Source organism: Nicotiana tabacum, chromosome 11, assembly GCF_000715075.1.
Source record: "Nicotiana tabacum cultivar K326 chromosome 11, ASM71507v2, whole genome shotgun sequence".
Taxonomy (NCBI): Eukaryota; Viridiplantae; Streptophyta; class Magnoliopsida; order Solanales; family Solanaceae; genus Nicotiana; species Nicotiana tabacum.
The window spans coordinates 94,019,884-94,040,035 of NC_134090.1; the positions used below are offsets into that span (position 1 = coordinate 94,019,884).

The 20,152-nt window shown below is 37.6% G+C and overlaps 2 long non-coding RNA genes across 2 annotated transcripts; both read left to right on the forward strand.

Moving 5' to 3' along the window:
* The first annotated feature begins 4,149 nt into the window (after positions 1–4,149).
* LOC107802204 (uncharacterized) lies at positions 4,150–5,356 on the forward strand. Its single transcript, XR_001651785.2, has 2 exons — positions 4,150–4,803; positions 4,893–5,356. It is a non-coding gene; the product is annotated as an uncharacterized LOC107802204 (long non-coding RNA).
* Positions 5,357–10,665: 5,309 nt separating this feature from the next.
* On the forward strand, positions 10,666–15,499 carry LOC107802203 (uncharacterized). Its single transcript, XR_001651784.2, has 3 exons — positions 10,666–10,866; positions 14,429–14,600; positions 14,876–15,499. It is a non-coding gene; the product is annotated as an uncharacterized LOC107802203 (long non-coding RNA).
* The last annotated feature ends 4,653 nt before the right edge of the window (positions 15,500–20,152 follow it).

Here is a 20,152-nt window from a genome sequence, read left to right on the forward strand (position 1 = left end):
TAATTTTAATTAAATTAATAATTTATAAAAATAATAAATAAATAACAAAAAATATAACTTGTGAATAGAAATGATTTAAAATAATTACTTAATATTATAAAAATATAAAAAGTCATTTTCTGTATAAATAATATAATTATATATGCATATGGCTATTATTGCAAAATTATGCAATTTAGCCTTAAAAATGCAAATGTAATGCACTGAAGATATTTAAGACCTCATATTGGTATAAATGATTAAATTATTTAAAAATAATTTGTAGAGTAATTATTGGATATTTATATAATAAAACCCAGAAATAAATTAATTTAAAGCCTTAAAAAATTATAAAAAATTATAAAAAATACTTGTGTATGCTCATAAATCAAAATGATGATATACAACGCATATTATATATATATGTATATATATATATATATATATGAGAGGGAGAAATTGGGTATCAACACATATAACAACAGTTATCAGTCTAGCATTCAGATGGCACCTACGGGGCTTTGTATACTAGGTGGTGTCGGTCCCCAGTGGGTTGGTTTGAGCCGGGTGAGGCTAGATTATTGGGTACGAACTTGGTTCAGGATGCCTTGGAGAAGGTTAAGGTGATTCAGGATAGACTTCGCATAGCCCAATCCAGACAGAAGAGTTATGCAGACCGAAAGGTTCGCAATGTGGCATTCATCGTTGGAGAGCGGGTCTTGCTCCGGGTTTCGCCTATGAAAGGCTTTATGAGATTCAGAAAGAGGGGCGAGCTGAGCCTAAGGTTTATTGGCCCCTTTGAGGTATTGCCGCGTGTTGGGGAAGTTGTTTATGAGCTTGACTTAACTCCCAGCCTAGTAGAAGTTCATCCGGTATTTCATGTTTCGATGCTCCGGAGGTATCACGACGATCTGTCTCATGTGTTGGATTTTAGCTCAGGCAGTTGGAGAAGGATCTATCCTATGTTGAGGAAGTAGTGGCTATTTTAGACAGGAAGGTTCGACAGCTAAGGTCAAAGAACATTGCATCAGTGAAGGTTCAGTGGCGGAGTCAGCCGGTAGAGGAGGCGACTTGGGAGACCGAGCAAGATATGCGTAGCCGTTATCCTTGCCTTTTTACCACTTCAGGTATGTCTCTATGGTCATTCGAGGACGAACAATTATTTCTATTTTGACTTGCTGGGATAAGTCTTAAGATTTGGATCGTAGTCGGAACTGTGTGAAAACGACTCCGAAATGGAGTTTCGCCAATTCTGTTAGCTCCATTGGGTGATTTTGGACTTAGTGGCGTGTTTGGATTGTGTTTTGGAGGTCCGTAGTTCATTTAGGCTTGAAATGGTGAAAGTCAAATTTTTGGAGTTTTGGGCCAGTAGTGAAATTTTTTATATCGGGGTCGGAATCTAATTCCGGAAGTTAGAGTAGGTCCCTAGTGTTGAATATGACCTGTGTGAAAAATTTAGGTCAATCGGATGTGGTTTGGTTGGTTTCGGCATCGGTTGTAGAATTTAGAAGTTCCAAGTTCTTAAAGTTTGGATTGGAGGGTGATTCGTGATTTTAGCGTCGTTTGATGTTATTTGAGGGCTCGACTAAGTTCGTATGGTATTTTAGGATTGGTTGGTATGTTTGGTTGAGGTCCCGAGGGCCTCGGGTGTATTTCGGATGCTCAACAGGTCATTTTTGGACTTAGAGAAGTAGCAAATTTATGGTGTTTTGTTGCAGAAAATCCTTCAGCGCGTTCGCGAGAAGGGTCTCACGATCGCGTAAAGCATATGGGAAAGGTAGCTAAGTTGTTCTTTGCATTCGCAATGTTGTTCCCGCATTCGCGAAGGTGTGGGACCTTTAGCCTACGCGTTCGCGATATGATCCTCGCGTTCACGTAGAGGAATGGGGCAGAGGGAGCTTCAGGCATTAAGCCTACGCGTTCGCCAAGATGTTCCCGGTCCATTAGTGAAAGGTACGCGTTCGCAAGAGGCCCCTCGCATTCGATAAGGAGGAATTTTGGGCCAGTGGAAGATTGTTCATCACGTTCCCGATGGTGATGTCGCGTTCACGAAGAAGAACGCACCTGGGAAGAATTTAAAGTTAAAAAATGAGAGTTTGAGTTCATATAACAAAATTTGATTGAGAGCTCGGTAGAAGGCGAAACTTGGAGAGATTTTCTGTGGAAGTTATTGGGTAATGATTCCTAACTCCTTTATGATTTATCCCATTAATCTATACTTGATTTCATCATTTAATTCCAAATTTGGGGGGAAAATTGAGAAAATTTGAGAAAAGTTTTTAGGCCAAATTTTAGGGGTTTGGTCGAGATTTTGGTATCGGATTTGAGTGGATTTGGTATGGTTAGACTCGTGAGTGAATGAGTGTTCATAATTTGTGACTTTTACCCGATTCAGAGACGTGAGCTCAGGGAGGCTTTTTGGGCGTTTTTCTATTTTCTTGCCTTAACTTTGATTTCATTAGCTAAATTAGTTGTTTGTAGCTATATTTACATTATGTAATTGATTTGGCAAGATTCGGGACATCCAGAGCCGGATATTTATGGAAAGAGCATTGTGTCAGATTGATTTGAGCTTTGTTCGAGGTAAGTGGCTTATCTAACCTTGTGTGAGGGAACTCCCCTTAGGATTTGGTATTGTTTGATATATGAATACCGTGTATGAGGTAACAAGTACGTACACGGGATATTTGTTGTAAAACTCCATTTTTCACTAAGTCATAACCTGTTTTCTCCTTGTTTGAACTACAATAGCATATGTAACTACCTTGTTTAGATTAAAAAAGCATGCCTACGTGTTTTAAACGCCTATTTGAACTCTGTGCAACATGTTTAGTGAAATTACTTGTTTTCTTTGATGTGAACTTAGCCTAAACTGTAGGTCTCCCTGTTGTAACTATTGTTAATATTGATTGAGTTGCATATTTACTTTGGGACTACAGAATGGTATTCCACAGGAGATCCTCCTGCACTGCATATTTACTTTGGGACTACGGAACGGCATTTCGGGAGATCCCCCAGCACTGCATATTTACTTTGGGACTACGGAATGGTATTCCAGGAGATCCCCCTGCACATTTACATTTGGAACTACGGGACGGTATTCTGGGAGATCCCCTGTTGCTATAACTATGTTCTGAGCTGTTAGCTTTCATTGAATTCTATTCCTATTAGATTTCCGTACTTATTTTACTGTAATATTTCTTTCTGTCTTATTTCATTATATTTATACCAGTAGGGTCATGATCTGATCTCATCACTACTCGACCAAGGTTAGGCTTAGCACTTACTGGGTACCGTTGTGGTGTACTCATGCCTTTTCCTGCACATATTTTCCATGTGCAGATCTAGATACTAGCTATCAGCCTCAAGTTTAGCTGTGTGGTTGCTGCTTCAGAAGACTTCAAGGGATATCTGCCCGCGTCCGTATACTTCGGAGTCCCCTTCTATCCCTTGTGTTAATATTTCCCTTATTTTCTTTAGACATTAATGTATAGAGCAGTTAGAAACTCTTAGAAGCTTGTGACTGGCGACATTTTGGGTTTTGGGAAAGATGATTATTGTATGTGTCGAGTGGCACCGTTTCTACTTGATAATTATATCTATTAGCTATTATCCTTGTGTTTTCATTTCATTTCCGTAATATTAGGCTTACCTAGTCGTAGAGACTAGGTGTCGTCATGACAGTTCACGGTGGGAGAAACTAGGTCATGACAGTCCTTGTCTGTAACAATAGCTTTACTACACGAGTTAGCATTATTTATGTATTTTCATATTCGTTGACTTCTTTGTTTACTTGTCGTTGCTGTCACTCCGACATTCTAATTATAGTACTTAATTTTAGTTTTGTACCTTTGTATTTTTGCTTCGGTTTTCTAATTGGTGTTCTTACTGCTACCCTTCTTTTTATTTTTCCTAAGCCGAGGGTCTTCCGAAAAATAACATCTCTGCCTTCTCGAAGGTAGGGGTAATGTCCTTCCCTAGGCCCTACTTGTGAGATTACGTTGAGTCTGTTATTGTTGTTGTATGTAAGATTGTTTTGGATTGCTTCCGCATTTATAGTATGTCTTTTTCCATCATGCTTTCGCGTCTATAATATATCTTTTTCTATCATACCTAGCATTATTTCATTCGCCAGATTTGTTTTTTTTTTCCAATAAACTTTGTAAAAAAGGAAAAAAATTACATAAATATCTTATTAAACTTTTCCCAAAAACTCATTTGAATACTTAAACTAAATATGTATATTTTACCCCCTAAACACAATTTGACTGAATTATATTTTCCCTTCCATGGTACCAGACCAAACGCGTGGAATCATATGATTTATGAGCGTGTTTTACACTCAGTTTAACGAATAAAATGAATTTAAACAAAAACGAAATTTTGTTTAGAGTGCATCTACTTTATAACCAGACCTCAACAGTAAAAAAATTTACCCGATCCAGTTTTTCTCCTCTTTGTGAAGAACCCTAAATCTCCCTCACTTTCAATTAGTCATAATTTTTTGCCAAGATATGGAATTCCAAACTGAATTAAAGCCTTGTATCTGAATCAAAGCCTTATTCTTCTCTGAAAGCTTTCGTTTCATCTGATTTTAGGGCATATTTTAAGTGGGCCGAAATTTCTTCTGATTTTAGGAGTTTTTTCTGATTTTCTGTGTCGCACATAATGCGGTCAACTAACTTGGCTATGCTTTATATGAAAGATGTTGATCCTGTATTAAATGAAAAGGTGAGCTACAACCATGCTTAGGTGTTACGGATGTTGACAGTTTGGACCCTTACGAATCTGAGTAGATGATATTGGGTGTATCCATACTATGGGGTAAGTAGAAGATTCATTAATTTTTGTCATTTAGTTGAAGCTTTAGTTAATTAAACTTATATATAATTCTTTAATTTTTATCATTGTAGAGTCCAAGATCTTGTGATTTTTTATGTTGGAGGGACGCCGAAATTAATCGAAGAACGAAATTTGTTATTCGTAAACTTGCGGAAAAAATTGGTGATCTTGAAAGTGAATTAGAAGTTTATGAAACTGTTGAGAAGCGTAAGGAAAGAAAACAAGTGAAAAAGAAGATAGAGATACAATTGGAGAAGTTGGAGGGAAAGATAGAGAAGATGAAAGAAAGGGAAACGAAGTAGAGGAGCAGATTGGTTAAGTCCAAGATTAGGAAAAAAATACTTTGATTTTTTATGTTGTATGAATGTGTTAGCTATAAGCTTTTGGTTTCATCTAGTATATGTGGAGAATGTTGCAACAAAGTTGCCTAGGCTTTGTTACGATTGTAATTTCTTTAGTGTTGCATCAATTAGTTGTAGCATTTTTTGTAAAAACTTGGGGTAACTTTTGTAACATAATACACTTTGTTCATTTAGTTTGTTTTGTTACAATTGAAAATATGTGTGATTATTCAATATAACTTGTAGCCATTGCTGCATATCATTGCAGAAAAATAGAATTACTGAAGTGCAATCAATATTGCATATTACCGCAAAAAACAGACTTATAAATGTGATGTCATTGCTAAATATATTTACTTATTGGACAGAAAGAATAGAAAAATAATCACCAAAGTGCAAATTTTGTGTTAATAAAAATGTAGTTATTGCTGCATATCATTTCATAAAATAGAATTATAAAAGTGCAGTCATTGATGCATATCATTGCAGAAAACGGACTTAGAAACTTTCAATCATTGCTGAATACAATTACATATCAATTTCAGAAAATAGAAAATAGACACCAAAGTGTAGATCACATCTGCATGTTGTCTTACATATACCAACTGCAGTTAGTACTATCAAACACAAACAAAAATATTGAATTACAAATAATGTCTATTAGACAAATTGATTGTGGTACTGATGAACTTATTTGGCTCAAACGACTCTTTCAGATACCTTGGACCTTGTCTCCATTCTTTACTGAGCTTGATAGTATTGAATTTTCTTTGAGGTTATAGCTTCTTTACCTTTCTATTTCACCGATATTCTTGGTTTTTCCAATATCTCCAGTCACTACTGCAGAGTTCATAGGCACAATTGACATTCCAGGCTATATTCACAAAAATAAAATTAGCTAGTTTGCATCCAAGTTTGATTACAAAGAGAGTTCATAGGCACAATTCATATTCTAGGCTTACATTATAGATGACAACTCCAATTTCTGTATTTAGCATTCTTATACCAACCATTCTTGGCCTTTTACAGAGTGTCCCTCTTTCCATATTAGTAGAAATATCCTATATACAAGTGAAAGTATTAAGAAGCTATATAAAAAATAAAATATAATAGAAGTAACTTACAAGTATTACCTGTTTTGTTGAACCTCTTGGTCTTTCTCTTCCTATGCTTGGTTGACTTTGAACTGAAGGTGTTGATGAAGAACCAATACTTGATGATTTTGCACCGCCAGTTGATCTTGCAGTACGTTGTGCACCCCTATGACATCCCTTGTTATTATAGCCTTACAGATCATCTCAGTACCTCTTCTAAACAACTTTCCTATTTTATTTTTAGTTTGTTTTTTCCTCCTTACTTTCTTGGGCCTGCCTGACATCTTTCTTACTTGTGGTGGCATAACTAAAGGGTTTTGTGACTGTGGCCATATCTCCATATTTTGTACATGCTGAAGGTAGTGACTATAGGTCTTCATATAAGTCTCCCCATGGTACCAATGTGCAATGTAGCTAACTGACTCCAACTTTTTAAAATGAATAGCAGCTATAACATGAGCGCATGGTATTTCAACATCCAAGCTCTATATGTGTATTGTTTAAATTTACTATATGCTTACTGGTTAATCCTTCCTTTACTTCATACCCATATTGACCACTCCAGTGAACCTGACATTTCATTGGTTTTGTTGTATTCTCTTGCAACATATTTAGTGTTAATGGAGAATATCACAGATTGAAGTATCACAGAAATTCCTTATTGTTGCTATTTTTATTATTATAATTCCCTAGTCTCTTCGAGTTTTATGATGATACTTTTGTGCCTTGGCCCCAATATCCATGATGTTGAAATTTCAGCCATATTGTTGTCAACACTCTCGCAATTGCTGAAATACTTGAAATATATCTTGCACCATATTTCTTTGTTATAGCATAGCAAGTCATCGTTTATTTTTTCCCTCGTTTGTGATCGAAATTTTTCTTTAACTCTTGCTCATGAGTATACCGATCACATCTCCAACAATAGTTTTTTCTCTCAAAGCCTTTTCATTTTTTTGAATGGTTAGCTAGGATGTGCCTGTAGCACATCCGATGTTCTGTCTATGGAAGGATCTCAATGATAGCTTTATCAAGACCCCGCAATACTTAAAAATAAATAGTTAAAATATTAGAAAAATATTACAAGATTTAAACAAAAACTTAACAGAATATACACTACCTTCTGCATGTCCGCAATAATTGTCAATTATGTCTCATCTCCAAGCTGAAGATAATTCTATATAAGATTGACAAACCATCTTCATGCAAATATGTTTTCAACTTCAGTTATTAGCCAAGCCAATGGCAACATTTATTTATTCTCATCCTTATAAACAAACAACCACAAGTAATTGGCTTTGCAAATACCTTTCAGAAATATACCCATCAAACCTAATGCACATCCTATAATCTTCAAGGAAGGCCTTCTTCAAGGAATCAAAACATATATAAAAGCATATAGATATTTTCCTACCATCTTAAAAAAATTTCTTTCTCTAAGTTTCACAACATATGGATCAGTCCTCAGCAGCTCATCTCTATAATCCAGAATTCTGCCAAACTCTTTAACTTGGTGCCCCAGAATCTGTGATAACTCAATATATTTGGTTTTCTTTATCACAATCCTTCCAATATACACTTCTAACTCTTTTTGAGCTAACTCTTGAAATTTAAAGATTCTAATATTTGGTTCAAAAATTATTTTATCCTTATATTTTTCTGCCAAGTACTTTGAATTGCATAGTATGTTCTTGGTTGTACCATTATACTTGTGAAATGGATTATAGTTCTTCACCACACAACTTTTTTCTCTAAAATTATAACTAGCAAACAACAACCATGGACAACCACCATGATACTTTACCCTCACTCTTGTTGGTTCATTAACATATTTATGTAACTCTACATATTCTTGAATTGCATACTTAGTAAGTGTTTTCTTGAACTAAGTAACACTTCCAAAAGCAAGGCCAGTTTCCCAAAGTAGTTTGGTACGGTTCGATATCTTCTTGTATGGTTGGGTACGGTTTCAGTATTGTACTAACTCTTTGTGAGGTAAACAGTGGTGAACTACTGAAGTCTAATTCATTAGAAAATTTCTAATAACGTAATAAATGAGCATAGCAACAAAAAAATGTGAGCAGTTCCTTCTAATAATTTCTAATAGCAATCACTATGTGAGTATAGCAACAGAATCTGCCCTTTGCTTCTAATAATTTATAATAGAAATTACATCATTATCTATTTCCTCGAGCACTTAGTAATTGAATTTTACATCAGAATTAGGCACATGGGACCTTCCAGTGTGCTGCTGAAAGCAATTAGCTAAATTCCAAGAAAGCCTAAACTATCATTAAGTTGGGGCACTGGGCTTAGTGGGCTACTGGCTAGGGGTAAGAACTAATAAATTGAATTTTTGGGTTGAAAATTGATAATTTGGATTGGGTAGTGAAGGAAGGTGTAGTAATATAATTCGGTATTTTGATATACCGTAATATTAAAATCGCAATATCGAGGACCGCACCGAAATATCGAAGAATCAAAATTCCTATACCGAAATACCAAACTAATTCGGTCCAGTTTGAAATTTCATTTTTCGGATTTTATGCCCACCCCTACTTTAAAGGTTTGACAAATGTTTGACTTTATTAATATCGGGTCCGTACTTTGATTTTGGAACCCGGTATAAGTCCGTTACTATATTTATGGTATGTTTGTCAAATTTGGTGAAAAATGGAGTTCGTTTGATGTTATTCGGATGTTCGGTTGTTAAAATAGCAATTCTAAAGTTTTTTTGAAAAATTCATTTGATTTGATGTCTGATTCATAGTTCTAGGTGTTATTTTGGCGATTTGATCGCGTGAACAAGTTCGTATGATGTTTTTTTGACCTGTGTGCATGTTCGTTTTGGAGCCCCGAGGGCTCAGATGAGTTTATGATAGGCTGCAGAGTGAGTTTGGACTCAAGAAAAATGTTGGCGTGCTTCAGTTCTGGTGTAGGTCTCTGACATCACAATTGCGATGTCAGTGTTCGCAATTGCGAAGAATCGATGTTCCTGTCTTGGTCGCAATTGCAAAGAAAATTGGCTCAGCAAGGGATCACAATTACGATCAAAAGGCCGCATTTACGGGGGGACCAGAGTTCGTATTTGTGAACATTTCATCGCAAATGCGATGATTGCAGAGGTGCGAAGACTTCGCAATTGCGAGGGATTTTTCGTATTTGCGGGAGTTCGCAATTGTGAACCCCAGGTCGCAATTGCGACATCTGCAACTGGTCAAAAGCTGAGTTAGACAGGAATCTTCTCATTCTTTCAGACTTTCAAACCTAGAGGACCCTAGAGGCGATTTTCCTAAGAGCTGATCTTCATCAATTCATTGGTAAGTGATTCTAACCTACTTTCTTTTACTTTTTCATTACATTTCATAAGATTTCAACCTAAAATCTAGGATTTTGTGGTGGAAATTTGATGTTTGGATAGAATTAAGGATTTTTGTAAAATTAGAATTTAGACCTCAAATTGAGGTCGGAATTCGAAATAAATTACATAATCAGGCTCGGGGGTGATTGGGTAATCAGGTTTTGGTCCGAATTCTGGGTTTGGACCAAGCGAGCCTTGGAGTTGACTTTTTAAATAATGACCAAAATTGAACCTTTTTCATTCGTGGGTAGTTCCTAAGGCTTATTTTTTAATCGGTTGGTTAGTAATTTGCTAGATTTGGTTAGCTCGGAGGTTTGTTTGAAAGGCAAAGTCGTGGTTGAGCTTTGAGTTGATCTTTAGAGCGAGGTAAATGTCCTGATTAACCTTGACTTGAGGGATTAAGACTTGTTTGCTTATTTGCTACTTGTTTAAATTTTTGGTACAACGTATATGTGAGGTGACAAGTACTTATGCATTGTTGTTGGGCTAAAGCATGCGAGTGGGATTGGTTCTTGTAATTTATTGCTTTCTTTGATCATGATATCCATGCTTAGACTAGTTAATTATTAAATTGATCATTCTTTTCGTGTTTATAGGCTATCTATGATAATTGAGTATTATTTATGAAGTTGAGGATGGTATTGTAGAACCATTGTTGACGTAAGACTTGTTCTTGTTTATTCTACCTTCTTGGTGTTATATGTTCATTCACTACAAAAAACAGCATTTAACGACGGATTTTACCGACAAATTTAGTTTCGTCGCTGATTAGCGACGGATTGACTACGGAATAATAGTTTCGTTGCAAAAAAAAGCCAAAAAATAGTTAGTATATAATATAGTGATGAAATAGTGACAAAATTGAAAATTTGTCGCTAATTGTTGGCGCTAAATATTGGCACCCTCAATTTACCTACGGATTTAGCGACAAAAACGAAGCGACAAAATTTATTTAACTATAGCGACAAAATTAGAACCCAAAAATCCATCGCTAGCCTTAATTCCTTTATTAAAAATTTTTAAAACACCTTGCTACGGAAATTTCCGTCGATAATGTACTCTTCAATGAAAAATAATATTATTTTTAGGGACGAAAATTGAGGCATAGCTAAATCCGTCGCTAAATACCATTTCTAATAAAGTAGAAATGCGTTGGAAGCAAAATTAGGCGGTTGGGAGCAAAATCCGTACAAGACACACCTTGAGGGAAAGAACAAGAGCAAAAATTAGTAGCCAACGTGAATCTAAGGTTTGTAAATAGTAACAGATCTGTTTTACAATTAGCAAGACCATGTTTCTGTATTTGGGTACTCTCTATTTGCTGGAAAGTGTTGAATTAACATTTTTGAGGGGGGGGGGCGCGGTTAAAGATTTGTAATTTTTTGGAGCACTACTTTGAGTACTAAAAGTATCCTAATTAACGATGATGATGCTTTGGGTTCAAGCTGGATTGAACACCTAGTTGATGTCAATCTTCTAGATCCAGAACCTAAGGTTTGTTCTTTAAACTTTAGTGCTAATGTCCCGTATCTGACGCACTTCTATGCTGATTAGAGGTTATGGTCTTCAAAAATTTATGTTCCCAAGGGGAAGAATTATGGCATCTTTTCTTGATAATATTCAAAACTTGCCCCTAGCTAATGGAAGGCAATTTATTATTCTATTAGTTATAGTTCATGTCTCTTTGTCTCTTTCTTCTTTCTCTTGCTACTAGATTTTCGCAAGAATTTAAATTAAAAAAATGTGGCCCTAAAAAACCTATACTATAATTTATCATTTATTAACATAATCATCAAAGTTTCTTAAATTTTTTCCCGACACGTACAGTTTCTTAATGAGATTTGAATTATCCGGAATATTACTGAGGCAATTTCTAGTATATGAAATGGAGTATCATTTTACAATATTAGAAATATGATATAGAATCTCCTAGTTTATATGAGCTCTCATGGGCTACATGTTGTCAGATGTTGGACTTATTCTTGAGAAATGCTAATTTAGCTTATACTTGAACTGACAGCAGTGAATGTAGATTTAGTTCACTTCTTGCTCCATCTTAATATTTTTTGTCATAACCCATTCTTACTCCCTTTCTTTGTGCTTATGTTCCATTTCATTACTTTGTTCCTCTATTATGTCGAGCTGTGTAGGAGCTGCTTGTTGACACCCAATTTCTTTTCTTATTATCTTACTCGTAGAAAAAAGAAGTTTGATTATCCTGTTTTGTTTCTATATTAAATAGGAATATGGATAATTTAGAGCGTGCTTGGATGTACGAGAGGTTGGATGGCCGAGGGGGGTATTAATTCTAATTTTGTAACTGGCGTGGATAGCTTTCTCCTGTTTGCACGTTCTCAGCGAAATCGCATGAGTGGTGAGAATGTTCGATGCTCATGTAAAAAATGTTGCAACATTATATACATGGATGTTGAAACAGTTAGATTGCACCTTTTTAAGTTTGGATTTGTTAAAAACTATTCTGTTTGGAAGTATCAAGGGGAAAAAGATGTGACTGGTGTGACGTCTTCTAGCAGTGATCTACATGGTGTTGTTCATATTGCATTAGGATATGACAATCCATACCGACAAATGGTTTTAGATTCAGCTGGACCCAACTTTGGCCAGGGTTCTAGTTGGCAATATTATAGTAATACTGAATTTGAGTCGTCTCATCATTTTGAGCCTTCAATGGAGGACGAGGCTAATCCTTCAATGGAGGAAGAGCCTAATCCTGAGTCTCAAAGGTTTTATGATTTGCTAAAGGCCGCTGATACAGAATTGTATCATGGTTCTCCCTTTCTCAACTCGCAGTAGTTTCTAGGATGTTAAACATTAAAATGAAGAACACTTTATCACAGAGGGGATATGACAAAATGATGCAATTGATGAAAGAGGCTTTACCTGAAGATAACATAATGCTTGAAAGTTATTACCAAACCAAGAAGCTAGTGCGTAGATTGGGTTTGCCGGTTGAAAAGATTGATTATTGTAATTCAGGATGTATGTTGTATTGGGGTGACGATGAAGACCTCACATATTGAAAGTTTTGTGGCTACGAGAGGCTTAAACGTCGTGTTGGTTCACGTAAGAGGAAATTAGTCCCTTATAAAAGGATGTATAATTTTCCTTTGATTCCTAGATTGCAAAGATTATATGCATCTCTTGCTACAGCCGGTGACATGAGATGGCATCATGAGCATATACAAGAGGAGGGGGTAATGTGTCATCCATCAGACTCTGAGGCTTGTAAGCACTTCAATGAAACTCATTCATTTTTTGTTTCTGAACCAAGGAATGTAAGGCTGGGGTTATGTACTGATGGTTTCCAACCATATGGTCAATCAGGAAGAAAATACTCTTCGTGGCTAGTGATTGTCACTCCATACAACTTAACTCCTTGGATGTGTATGAAAGAGGCACACATGTTCTTAACTGTCATTGTTCCAGGGCCAACCAATCCTAAACAAAAAATTGATATTTTTCTATAACCTCTAATAAAAGAATTGACCATGTTATGGGAGGAAGGTGTGGAAGCATTTTACATCTCAAAAAAGCAAAACTTTCAATTAAGGGCGGCTTTTATGTGAACAATCAGTGACTTTCCAGCATATTCTATGTTATCAGGATGGAGTACTGCTGGCAAGTTAGCATGTCCTTATTGTATGAGGAAGCACAATCTTTTAGATTACGTCACGGTGGGAAAACAACTTGGTTTGATAGTCATAGAATGTTCCTTGATCAACATCATCCATTTAGGAAAGATCGTAAAAACTTTCTTAAAGGTCAGACTGTCAAAAGGCTACCACTAGCACTTAGAATGGGAGAGGAAATTTTGAACCAAATTAGTGAGTTAGGGCTAAGAAAAGTAACAGAGGAAGATGCACAAGTAGTTAATTCGAGAATACGTAAATCTTGTGGATAGAAAAAGCGAAGCATCTTTTGGGATTTGCCTTATTGGAGTTCTAACATGATTCGGCATAATCTTGACGTCATGCATATTGAAAAGAATGTCTTTGATAATGTATTTAACACAGTTCTTAATGTTAAAGACAAAACCAAAGACAATCCCAAAGCACGTTTGGATATGCTAACCTATTGCGATAGACCTTAGTTGGCAAAGGATGCTAGTGGAAAATATCCCAAAGTTGCATATACAATAGACAATGAAGCAAAAGATATCTTATTTGATTGGGTGAAAAGTTTGAAGTTTCCAGATGAGTATGTTTCAAATTTGGTTCGATGTCTAGAGACGAACAAGTCTAGGTTATTTGGCATGAAAAGTCATGATTGTCACGTGTTCATGCAACGATTAATGCCTATTGCCTTTCGTGAACTACTTCCTAGTAATGTGTGGAAGACACTTACAGAATTGAGTTTATTTCTTAATGAACTTACTTCGACCACTCTATGAGTGGCTGACATGGAGAGATTAGCAATAGACATCCCACAGATCTTCTGTAAGTTGGAACGTATATTTCCATCGGGGTTCTTTAACTCAATGGAATATTTGCCTGTGCATCTGCCATATGAAGCAAGAATTGTTGGACCTGTATAATATCGATGGATGTATCCTTTTGAGAGGTAAATTTAAAACTTCTATGTCATAACAGTGATAAATATGCTACACATGACTTTTTAATTTAACGGTCCATTCATTTATCTATTTAGGTACCTTGGAACTTTGAAAAAAATTATTGGGAATAAAGCTAGTATTGAGGGATCTATTTGTGAAGCATACTTGATGACAGAGTCAACACAATTATTTTCTCATTATTTTGAACCTCATGTCATGACACGTAATCATAATGTAGATCGGAATGATGATGGTGGTGTTGTGGAAGATCATAAAGGAAATTTATCAATATTTACACATCCAGGTCGACTATCAGGAGAAGCAAAAAAGAGGAGTTTATCCTTGGAAGAAATCAGGGCTGCCCAAACTTACATTCTATTAAATTGTAAAGAGGTTGAGCCATTTGTAAGGTAACATTTGAAAGTTATAATTGCTTAATATAACAAATATTCATATATCAGAAGCACTAATTTTAACTTATTTTGTTACAATGAAGTATGTACGTGGAAAATTTACAAGAAGAATATCCGAATCTATCTCAGGATCAAATAGATGAGAATCTCGAAACATATTTCTCTATATGGTTCAAGCAATATATAAGCCTCCAACAATAATTTAATTTAATACAATAATGTACAAAAATTGACTTGTTAAATTTAACTAAGTCTCACAATTTTTTAAATAGGTCCGAAGCAACCATATTGAGAATGCATTCTTGCGTAGCCTTGCTCATGGACCATTGATAAGCGCGATATGTCATTCAATGTATTTTGTCAATGGATATAAATTTCACATAGAAAGTCATTGTAGCGCAAGATCAACAATGAACAGTGGAGTTTGTATATCGGATCCAAATGTTGGTGACTACTATGGTCGGATACAAGAGATTATACAAGTAGAATACCGTGAAGAACCTTTAAAGAATACTGTATTATTCAAGTGTGAATACTGAGGCTCGTGATATGAGTTCAGCTGAAATGATCTCTAAAGCAATGCCAAACAAAGATTTAGTTTCTTGGAACACTATGATTGTTGGCTATACTCATAAGTAATTGTCTGTATTGTTTGGACATTGTTCAAGTTCTTGATAAGTGCCTTCCAATACTTATCTTTTTATGAGAAGATTGTTAGTTTAATGTAGCAGAGCAGTGTTAGTGACTTCTCTGCATTTTTGTAAAAAAAAACTGTATGTTCGTCATTATCCCTTTACTGTGCGGGTGAAATGACTCAAATGCTGTTCTAAAGCTTTTAATTTGTTGTTGTGCATTCTCTTTAATGATCTCAATCAGATATTCGTAGCACATATGGAGTCCGGAGTAAGCAATAAAAATAGGTGTTCTCCGTTTGAAGTATATCTGCAGTGTTGAATCATTTGAAGTATTGTGTCGGGTGTCTGCTTTTGGTGTCAAAATGTCATTCTTTAGTGTAGGTGATTGAATCTGTATATTCAGCAGTCTACAATGTACCTCTTGCACGATCAGTCTGGTACATCTTCAATACCCTTTTAGTTTGCTAAAACACTCTACAGTTCTTTTCCTACCATATGTGGTAGATAGTTCTAGCAAGTATCAACCTGTGTACCTCAGATTGCAAGCGCCTTTCATTTGCATGTGATGTGGTCCATTCAATTTCATCTCTATATTCTTTTAGGGGTCGTTTGATAGGGTGCATAAGAATAATGCTTAATAGGGTGTATTAGTAATGCTGGTATTAGTTATGCTTGCATTAGTTATGCTAGTATTAGTTATGCTGACATATTTCTTATTCATTGTTTGGTTTGATGTATTAAAGCATTGCACAATTTTTAAAAAAATTGTTTGTTTACAAAAATGCCCTCAAAACCAGTCCATCACTCTAATTTTTTAAAAGTATGTTGAGAAATGTTTTTATATGAAAAGGTTTAAAAAAAAATTATTTGATTTGTCTACCTATATTGTAATATAGAACTAAATATTTATTTATAAAAAAGGAAATATGCTAAGTATTTATTTATTTACTAGAGATATAATTTTATTTCTCACTATTTGGATTATTTTAAACTTGCATTAATATAATAATAATTAGCATATTTTAATCAAGCATAAATTTTGAAGAACAATTTTTGTCTTTAACTAAGCTAATGCATGTATTAAAACCCATTACATTGCTAATACCATGGTTTTCTATATATTAGTTATGCATAGGATAATACCAAATAGAATGTATAACTAATACTTGCATAATTAATGCATTGGTTCAAAATATATATCAAACAATGTATTATTAATACACAAAGCTAATGCATGCATTATTTTATCTAATGCATCCAGTTCTATTGATGCCCTGCCATACTAACAGCTTCCTTTATATGTTTGTTGAATAGTTGCATTAAAAGAACATGTGTTAGTGGTCCTCCCTTACGTCTTCACATAGTGGCCATGTTGTACTACGTTGCTACCCCATTTACTTAGCATGTCTCTGTTGTAAAGTCTTTTCTAGATATCAAAATACATTATAAATATCCATTTGGGACTACCTTGATTATTACATAACAGTATCTTCCAGGTTGCCTTTGGGAACTCTCCTTTTAGCTTATCGTACATGCCTCAAATTCAGTAGTTTTCGGTATTCAAAACCTATTGATCAGGAGATTGAAGAACCTTACTTTACTCAATTTGTCTTTGTACAGTGACGTGTATTTTTCGTAGATGGAGTTAACAGTGACGTGTGACAAAACTTCTGGTTCTACTATAGTAACATCCTTTTAAAAATAATTTTTTTTGTATAGGCGATTGAAATGGGTCGAGATCCAACACCAAATGAGTTACATTTGTACGTCCATACTGTTACGCAACGCCTTCCTGATGTTCTTTGGAAGGGCAACGTAAGGCTAAGCAACCGATGTCAGTGCGGTTGCTGTCCGCCAATGAGGTCCTCACCGCACGCTAGACTAGATTGTCAGTGCCGTGCGGGAAAACCAATATCGTGAGCAATTGCGGAAGCTGAGAGAGAATTGGGTTTTGAATGTTGATGATGATTTTATTGATGACTGAAAATGATGATTACAATGATGTGGTGTCGAGGGGGAGAGACACCAGAAAATGCTGATTGAAATGTTTGATTGTTTGGTCCCCCTTAATAATGCTTAAAAAAATAAACCAACATTACAAGACTAGTCCTAATAAAGCTGTAGAAGCACACTGAAATGAAAATGATGAAAACTAGTCTATGATTACAATGAAAAGGACTTAGATTATTACAAGGTAAAACTAAGTCCGATGGCAGCAACTTTGTCTTGCGGGTCAGGATCTGCGCGCGCGTTGCTGTGGGCGCGCGCGACACTTGATGTGCTGGCCTGAGGCTGGGCACTGGTGCTTGGCATCAGGGTCTGTGCGCGAGGCGCTGTTGGAATGGGCCTGCAGCTGGGCGCTGGCGAGGCATCAGGATCTGCGCGCGCGACATTGTCAGGGCGCGCGGCGCTGTTGTCATTGGCCAGCCCTTGGGCGCTGGCGAGAGGCATCGGTGGGGCGACAGAGGCACATGCGCGCTTGTCACTTGGCGCAGCCAAGACCACGGGGCCGACCATGGCGCTAGGCATTGTGAGGCTTGCTAGGCCGCCATGGGGCGCGGCCAAGGGGTCATGGGGCATGTCTGGAAAGCAGCCCATGATATTCTCCCCCACCTGAGTTGGCGCCGTCCTCGGAGCCTTATGATGATGATGATGATGATGATGATGATGATAATGATTGTTGGATGGGAGGTCTGCGCCCCTCTGTTCTTTGAGCTTGCTGTTGTAGCGAAGCAATGATTGCATGCGGCTGACATGGAAGACTGGATGGATCTTCCACCAGGATGGAATTTTGACCTGGTATGTGGACTTCCCAATACGTTTTTCAATGGGCAGGGGCCCGATGTATTTTTGTTGCAGCCGAGGGTCATGGGTCCTTTCTGCAAACAAGTACCGCTTTGGGATGCATAGCATTACTTTGTCCCCTGGTTGATGTTGGGCAAAGCAAAGCTTTTGTTCGGTGAACCTTTTTGCCCGCTCTTGGGCCCGGATGAGATAGCTCCGCACTATCTCCATGTTGCGCTCCCATTCGCTCGAGAAGTTGGCAGCTCGAGGAGATTTCGGCATGGTTGATGCATTCACAGTCTGCGGGAGAAGCGGTTGCTATCCGGTAACAATTTCAAAAGGGCTTTTGTTTGTATGATGGCTCTTTTGAGAATTGAAACACAGTTGAGCAGTATCCAGGAGCTTCACCCAATGCTTCTGTGATCCGGTTGCGAAGTTGCGGAGATATTCCTCCAGCATGTCATCGAACCGGTCTGTCTGGCCATCCGATGGTGGATGGATGGATGTGTTGTGACTCAATGTTGACCCAAAGCACCTGAAGAGATGGGTCCAAAAGTTGCTAGTGAAGCGTGAGTCGCGCCTACTAACAATGTTTTTGGGCAGGCCCCAATGTTTGACAATGTGCGAGAAGAAGAGTCGAGCTGTATCTTCTGCTGAGATGTTTTGCGGGGCTGCTATGAAAGTTGCATAGTCTGAGAACTGATCTATGACAACCATGATGGATGCAAGATTGCTGACTTGGGGCAATCCCGTGATGAATCTGAGGGAAACACTTTCACATGGTCTTTGAGGGACATGTAATGGCTGCGAGGGTCCCGTCTGTGATGAGTGATCCGACTTGTCCTTGTGGCATGGCTGACAAGTCTTCACACGATGATGAGCGTCACCAGTCTTTTGAGGCCGATGACATGATGGCTGATTGTTGCTGCGAAGGGTAGTCGGAACCAGGGGTTCATGTCTGTCGACTACCTTCTCCAACTGCATGGCCGAGATGTTTTCAGCGGCCATCTTTATGGGAAAGCATGGTATGGTGCAGGGCTTGGCCCCTTTTTCTCCCATCATCAGGAGCATGTTGGCATATGGTACCGGAATGGTGTTGGTTTGCCTCATGAACTCCAAACCCACTATGATGTCGAAGTCATCTATGATTGCGATGCGCAGGTCGATGCTTCCTTTGTATGGGCCAAGTTTCACTGGGACATTTGTAGTTGTTCCACCCAATGTCTGAGGTGGTGAGTTGATAGCCTTGACGCGGCCTTTGCTCTTTTGTACAACAAGACCTAGGCGCTCTACTTGCGTTGATGACAAGTAGTTATGGGTGGCACCCGTGTCTATCAATGCGTGAAGGGACTTGCCGTTCACTTTCAATTCGACGAACATTAGGGTCCTCGCTTGTTTAGGAGGTCTTTCGTCCATCTTTTCTTTCACTTTCTTGGTGATCGGGACTGATGTTTTCTTAGGAGGACATGTACTGGTCCCCGCTAAGGCATGTGGGATAGAGCCAACAATTGCATTGAAGGCGCCTACCTGGTCGTCGTCTGATGAGTCTGATGTGTCTAACTCATCCTCGACCGTCTGATGAGCATTGACCTTGATGTTTGGGCATTCATTGTTCCAATGTGCCCCGCCGCAATGACGGCATTCTGAGGGAGGCTTTCTCCCCTGATTGTTGTTGATGGATGCAGCACTGTTGCTGTTGGAGGGAGGAGTCTTAGTTTTGGATGCACTCCAATCTCCCCCACTTTTGCTTGGGCCACCATTGCTGGGATGGTGCCCGTTGAATCCCCCTCGGACAAACGGCTGGGGCCTGTCGTTCTGAGTTCCCAAATGATAATCGCCAAGGCATTCTGCAGCTTGAATGGCCTTGGGCAGGGTGTCTACCCGTTGTCGCTGTAGTTCCATACGGGCATGAGGTTTCAAACCTTCTATGAATGCGAATAGTTTGTCTTTGTCCCCCATGTCGCGTATGTTTAGCATGAGTGCGGAGAATTCGCGCACGTACTCCCTCACTGATTTGGTGTGGTGGAGGTCCCGTAGCTTTCTCCTTGCATTGTATTCCACATTTTCGGGGAAGAACTGCAGGCGTATGACTACCTTCAATTCATCCCATGTCTGGAGAGTATCTTCACC